At 43.5% G+C, this 7,093-nt stretch overlaps 1 protein-coding gene across 1 annotated transcript in view; it reads left to right on the top strand.

Moving 5' to 3' along the window:
- Positions 1-691: 691 nt before the first annotated feature.
- Positions 692-7,093, top strand: part of CDH20 (cadherin 20) — a 116,967-nt gene continuing 110,565 nt past the window's right edge. Inside the window, exon 1 of the mRNA XM_058820440.1 lies at positions 692-893. The gene's annotated coding sequence lies outside the window, so the exon portion shown is untranslated. The remainder of the gene's footprint in view (positions 894-7,093) is intronic.

Raw genomic sequence — 7,093 nt, 5'->3', positions numbered from 1 at the left:
GCCCTCCTGGCTGCTTCAGGTCAAGATCGAGACGAATTAGTTGGCAGAAAGGATGCCTTGTCCTGCCCCTGCTTTTGCAGTGGTTGCTCTGTGGATGGGGAGTATTTCAGCAAGCCTGGCAGCTTTTATGAACACTAAAATGATCTTTAAAGGTGGACTTAAAACCCCTTTATTATTTGGTTGTTTTTCCAAAGTCTTACACAAACCCTCCAGGAAACTCTACTGTTTGCCCTCATAAAAGTGGCTCTGACATTAGTCTCAGCGTGTTTATTAACTAAAATCGAGCCTTCCAAAGAAATTCAGCTTTCATCTCCGTACCCTTTTAGTTAAATAAAGGACCGCTTCCCCTCTCCGGTGTGACTTTTGGTCTACCTCAGCAGCCAATGTGGTGCATTTTTGGCATCCTCCCGAGATGTAGCCAGCCCTGCGGAGGGGACACCCGGCGTTCTCTCCCATAGCCGGGGGCTGCGCGGAGCCCGGGGGCCGCAGCTGGGGCGGGGGTTTCCCGGGAAGGAGGGCGGGGGGCGGCGCAGGAGGGCGCAGCTCCGGCACCAGTCGCCTCCCGCAGGTCCCCGCGGCAGCGTCGGACCCGCCGCGACACCCACGGGCAGCCGAGCCGGGGCCAGCGGCGGCCACTGCCCGCGGGCAGCTCTGCGGAGCGGGGAGGCCGCGGGGCTCCTTCCTCCTCCTCCTCCTCCTCGTTCTCCTCCTCCTCCGCCTCCGCCCGCGGCCGCGCAGCCCCCCCAGCCCGAGCGGCTCTCGGCACCGGGGACAGCAGCGAGCGGCTGCTCCCTCCGCGGCGGGAGCGGGGCGCGGGATGTGAGGGGCGCGCCCGGCCGAGCAGGGAAGTCCCGTCGCCGGGAAGGGAGTCGGGAGCTCCTCCACACTGCAAGGTAACCCGACCTCTCCTTCGCGGACTTTTTCTTCTGCTTTTTTCCTTTTCCCCCTCTTTCTCCCTCTCCTTTTCCTTTTCTCATTTTCTTTATTTTTGTTCCCTTTATTTCTTTCTTATTTTTCCCCTTTCCTTTTTTCTTTTTTTTTTTTTCCTTTCTCCCTTCTCCTTTACTTTTTCTTTCTTTTCTCCTTAGGATTTTAGTATTCTTTTCATCTTAGTTGTTCCTCCTGTTTTGTTATTTTTTTTTCCTTCTTTCCCCGACCCCCTGGCTGTCCAGCCGCAGCCAGAGGGCGAGGAGGCGGCAGTGGGGAACGGAGCGAGCCCAGCCCGGGTCGCTCTGGAGTTTGGCTGGGACAAGCTTGCCCCGCTCCGCAGGTGCCCTGGCGCGGCGGCGGGAGCGGGCAGAGCCGGGCAGCGCAGGGCGGAGCGGGGCTCGGAGCATCGGGAGCGGGGAGCAGCTCGGAGAGACGGACAGCGGGCAGAAAGAGCCGCCCGGGGCGTGGAGCGGCTCCCTCCAACTTTCCCGGGGCGGGGAGCCTCCTCCGAGATTTCGGCAGAGCGAGAAAAAACTGTGGGAGAAGGTGTGCGTGTGTGGATGCGTGTGGATGCTGTGCAGCCGGAGATGGGAATTATCCCCCCTCATCCCGCCTCCCGCCCCCTCTTCGGGGCTCCCGCGGAAGAGGCGCCCCCCTGTCCGCGGTGCCCGGCGGCTCTGGGGGTGTCCGGGGTGTCCCGGGGCTCGGCGGGCGCCGCCGGAGGGGCTGCGGGGGACACAAATGGCAAAAGATACGGAAGGAAGAGACCCAGTGGCTGGGACATAAATCAGGCAGAATATATGGGGAGTTGATGAGAATAGGTCTTTTCACCCTTAAAAAAAATAGCCACTTTGGAAGAGAAAAAGGAGGCTGATTATTGGCATCCAGCTCTGAAACCCAGGCAGCTGATGCTGAAGGGAGCCAAAGGGAGCAGTTCTTCTTGGTTTAAAAACAGCAAGACAGTCTCTGCCAAAGATTGCTGTAAACACTGAATAAAGATTTCATTGTGGCTTGGTGTGACTGGAATAATTAGGCAGTTAATTGTTCATTCTGATCTTAAAAGTGCAGTAATCAGTAGTGCACAGTAGGAAAGATACAGGGGAAAGGGAGGAAAAATAGCATTAGGAAAATGATAGGAAAATGCATCACTTTTTCCTCTTCCACAGTTGTTTTTTTTTTTCCTGTGGGATGCTTTTTTTCTCTGTGTGTGTGTGTGTGTGTGTGTGTGTAAGAGAGAGAGAGAGAGAGAGAGAGAGAGAGAGACTGGGAGCACGTGGGTCCCAGTCTATTTAGATAGAGAGCACCTTTATAAAGCTGGGGTGTAATTGTGCTTTTGCTGCCACTGTGTCAGTATCATTTTGGGCTGGACAAAATCAAATTATGAGACTTAAAGAAATCCTATTTTATGGAAATGAAATCTGAAGATGCCTGGAGAATGAACATTTTAACTAGATTGACTAATACCAATTAATGCATTTTACTTATGTGTGCACTTTATTGCCAACTCAGCAGGGATGAAAGCTAATGGTGCCAGCTTTTCTGCTGCTCTCAGACATTTCTCAAGCAGTCACACAAGGCTTTAATGGTAAACTGTTTCGAGGTTTTAACACTGTGATTGTGTCCCTGTTCAGCTCAAGTTCCTCGCAGCAGTGATTCTTTCATGGTAATCTAATGAAATGATCTCTTGTTACACTGTGTTAGCTATTCCCTGTGACACAGCAGGAAGATACAACCTGTGAGTGTTTGTATTGGAGGTGGTGATAAGTTGTTGAGCAAGATTCACTTATAAGCAACAGAATATGACTTACTGATATTAACTGGAAGGTGGCACCCTAGGCAAAAAGGTGTTTTGCTTTCCTATATAGCATGTTTTTCCATATATATTTATATACACATTTGTGTTAAAGAAGCATAATAGTGAATTAACCATCAGAAAGGATGGAAGGATGTTGTGTTTAAAAAGAAAAGGAAAAACCAATTTTGAAAGCAGCCCATAGTCATTTAAGCAAGGTAGAAGGATTTCTAAAAGGAAACAGACTTATCATTCGTATAATTTCCTTGACCTTACAACATTTACATGAAAGACTTATTTGGCTTGGAGACATCTATATAGCCTGCACATCCATCATAAATAAATAAATAAATAACCATGTTGTAATTGGGCAAGGTTTTAAAAGTAATTCAGTTAAGTCTCATTTTTGTCACTGCACATGCAAAAAAAAATAAGAGCTACCTACAATGAGAAAAAACAGAAGGAGAGAGCTTTCTTTCAGCTCTGAAAGTAAAGCAGTTGGTTATATTTTGTTGGAGCTGCGTTTGCTGAAGGTTTTGACCTGCACTTTCTGAGATTTTTGTGGAAAGACGAGGCAAAAACCTGAGGCATGTTGTCCATCTAAAAGTACAAAACTAATATAAAACACTGCAGTCTTCTCTCAGGTCATAGAGTTTAGAAGAGCAACGACAGAATGATGGCTCCAGAATGGCAAAAACATCTCTTAACAATTGGGTATGTAAGGGCCAATGTTAAGATCCACTTCACAAGCATTTTTATTAAGCTGTTGAATGTGCTCTGTCCTACTACAGTGATGCTCAATACTCAGTCTGTGAAGAGTATTCCTGATTTAACTGTGTTGAAAGAATGTCTTCAAGACATTTACCTATTGCTACAGTGTAGAGAGGGGTGCTGCCAACTTTTTTGCATCTATGTAGTCTGAGAAATCTAGGGATGTTCCACTTCTTACAAAAATCCAAAAGGTATAGTGACATGTGATCACATAAGAGACTCTGCTCAAGTTTCTGAGCATTACAATGTTTTGTCAAAGAGTGTTTCAAAAAATTTGCATGGTGCACCCCTTGCAAAAATATCATATTAAAGTCTAGAATAATTTGAAGACTGCTAAAAAGATTTTGCAAAGAGCCTGAAGTGCAAGTGGTTCCTCATTTCTATAATAAAATGCATTGAAAACACACTTAAGTCATCACAGGGAGTTTGGTAAGGGGTCTTTCTTGCATTGTTACAATGTGTAGCAAAATACACAGAGGATTACACACTTTTATTCAAGGAAAATATTTTCCATCAAATTGTAGCTAGAATCCTGGATACTATCTTATACCTATCCTTAATACCAATTTGTACTGTTTGAAATGCATATTACGTCTTCATAATAAAATTGCATTGTCACAGACATAATTGTTATTCATAACAAGTAGTCTCGCAAACAGATTCCATCCCTTTAAGTATTGAGTCTCAGTCAGGCCAATTATGACTAAATTACTGCGTGTTCTCTCCTGTATCAACTAATTAAAGGGTAATTAATAAAATGATAATTTCATTCCATGGCAATGTCTACATCTGGTTGTCATAGCAAAGATTGTTTGACATATGGTTAAATGGTCAGATACTACATTGTATGAATGCAGCATTTGCACAGAACACCTGGCAAGCCAGAGGAATTTAACCCTTAAGACATCAATTTCAAGAATCTGTGTCAATGTGTTATAACAATGGTTTGCTTATTCTCTCCACCTAGTCTTCTTATGCCTTTAAGAAAATTTAGTGCTCCAAGTTAATTTAAGTAACTCTGTTGGGGCGGGGGAAGAGTGGGTAGACAACTTGGGATATTAGATTGGAAATGAGAGATAAAATAGTACTGACTTTTCTGTGGGAAATAAAATGGGTGGCTCTAAATTAACTTCTGAGAAGAGACATTCCATTGGTTGTGATAATTACTGGGAGCTACCCCTTTTCAGAAAATCAGGCTGAAATTAGCATGGCGACAAAATTATCTTTTTTTTTTTCCTTAGCTACAGTTGTATGCCAGGCTTAAGGCTGTGATTGTGGTCACAACAGCATGAAACAGTCTGCATTGCAGCCTTCCCTCACTGTACCTGTCATATATAAATAAAACAAAACTTACCTCCTCCAGTAGAGTAACCAGAAAATTCACACATGCTAAAGAAATGAAATAATCTTTTATCAAGTCAACAGATTATATGAATAAGCATTTCTCCTGTAGGTAACTGTTGTACAAAATAACATATGCACATACTCTGAAGTATCAGTGGTTGAAATTGTCAGGGCAACCCATACATAGGATTTTATACATATCTTAATGGAATCAATATTAGCTCTCATCATTGCCTTGAAAAATTTCAACCACTGCTTTTTCAAAGTGTTCAACAAAACTGTCTGTCTGTCCTTTAAAACATAAACTCTAAGCAGTGATATTTTCACATGAACTAAATGACAATTTCTTATCTATACTGGGTCAAGCTGAATTCCTCATAAAACTAAAAACAAGAAGCAACAGGCATAATGTTTTCCTTCTTTTTAGGGAAAAAAAAAGCTTAAAAGGGGGAAAATAACTAGTGCTTTTTCCCAAATAGAGCAAAGTAAAAAGGATGTAGTGAACTGCAGGAAGACATGAAATTCTGTCTTTTCCCATGCAAAGGATCGTCAATGAACAGTTCCCCCAGTGAATAGTCGGGGTCGCTCATCACCTCGTATGGTCAGGTGCAGAGCGTGGCCAGTGGTGCTTATAAAGCGCTGTTTGTCCGTCTCTCTGAGAGCCTGAGTCCTGCTCCTTGAGAATTTCCAAGCACATGGATCCCCCTCATTTTCATTCTGCTCGTGCAACTCATTAACACCTGGAAAATCTTTTATAGCGTTTAACTGCATCAGATGCACGGTCCGGCACATGTTTTCTTAATAGGGCTTTCACTGTGGCATTGTCAAAGAGCCCTTATGTCACAGCTGGGAACATGAATCTGTCATGTCAGTGCTGTACCTTGGGCTAGACAGTAATCGTGTATGAGTGTGCTTTATGGAGGAGCCGAACATTTCCATATACTGTGTTAGCAGGGAAGAATGTGAAGCTTGTTCTCCTAAATAAAGATTCAGGCTGGTGCTAGTAGAGTACTTTGTACCATTTAAACACTGCTGCCTCTAAGGCATTGCACTTAAGGAGAGGGAAGTTTGAGGCAAGCAAGACACATCCTAGTATTTTAGTGGTATAATGCTGATAGTTAACGATATGTCATCATTTACATTTCAGTAGGAAAAAAATTGCCAGAGGTTTCTAATTCAACAGAAACAACCAGAAGTTGATATGAAAGTCCTTACCCTGGGAATATTTGTTTTTAAAACAAGTTTGATTTAAACATATTTGGCAATATAAGAGGAAGGGGAAGAGAAGTAAATGTTTTCTAATTCTGTATGGTTTTTGTGCCCATTAGATCACTGTAAAACCCAGCTTTAAATAGATTACTTTGTAGCTCTGTAATCAGAATGCCTTGGGTAATTAAAAAAAGGATAGAACTGTGAAAGCTGACAGCAACGCATGTATAAGACCTACTTTTTTCAGAGGAATTTTTAACATAGTTACATACATTTCATCTGAAAGCTAAACACTTAAAATTCACCAGCTACAACACTAGCAAGCATGTCTTGATGGCATTCCAAAAGATAGAGCCCACATTTGAAAAGTGTTTGCAGACTTGAGAAACTGTAACTGTTGTGAAGGAGTTGACTCGGGTCCTCGTTTACAGAATGAATGGATGAAAGGAGCATTTCATGCAGCCACATTCAGTTCCAATTTTCAAACTACTTGTTTTGCTTTGAAAAACACAAGTATAATTCATATGCTAAGAAATAAATTCAAGGTACACTACTAAATGCATTCTGTATGTTAAATATGTTTGTCTGTGACAATTTTTGTAATGGCACTTCAACAACCCCTGAGCATTCAGGGGTTGATACCCCAAACCACAACCAGTCCAAGCTTAAGCTGGAACCAGTGAAACACAGAGGTAATTGGGTAATAGGGCTGCCTTCTGAATTTCCCTCTTGGTTTTCTTCTTTTCAATATCTTCTGTTTTTTCTGACAGTGAGAGCATTGGGATGTTTTTTTGCGCCCATGCCATTAATTCATGTCCTCACCAAAGAGGGAAGAAATAGTGCTGGCTAGGGCTGCCACGGAGCCCCTGGGGAAAACATGCGGATTTGTTTCTCAGTAAGGCCTTTTTGTAAATTATTTTACTTTTTTCAGAAGATTTGATGCCCTTCCTGCTTCTGTGCAGATACCGAATGGAACAAGTACTCACTGAAAGGGGTAGGACTTGCCCTGTTGAGCTTTGCAGCAACCAACAGCATAGCCCAAGAGGT

This window comes from Ammospiza caudacuta, chromosome 1, assembly GCF_027887145.1.
Source record: "Ammospiza caudacuta isolate bAmmCau1 chromosome 1, bAmmCau1.pri, whole genome shotgun sequence".
Taxonomy (NCBI): Eukaryota; Metazoa; Chordata; class Aves; order Passeriformes; family Passerellidae; genus Ammospiza; species Ammospiza caudacuta.
This window is presented reverse-complemented; position numbering and strand designations above follow the sequence as displayed.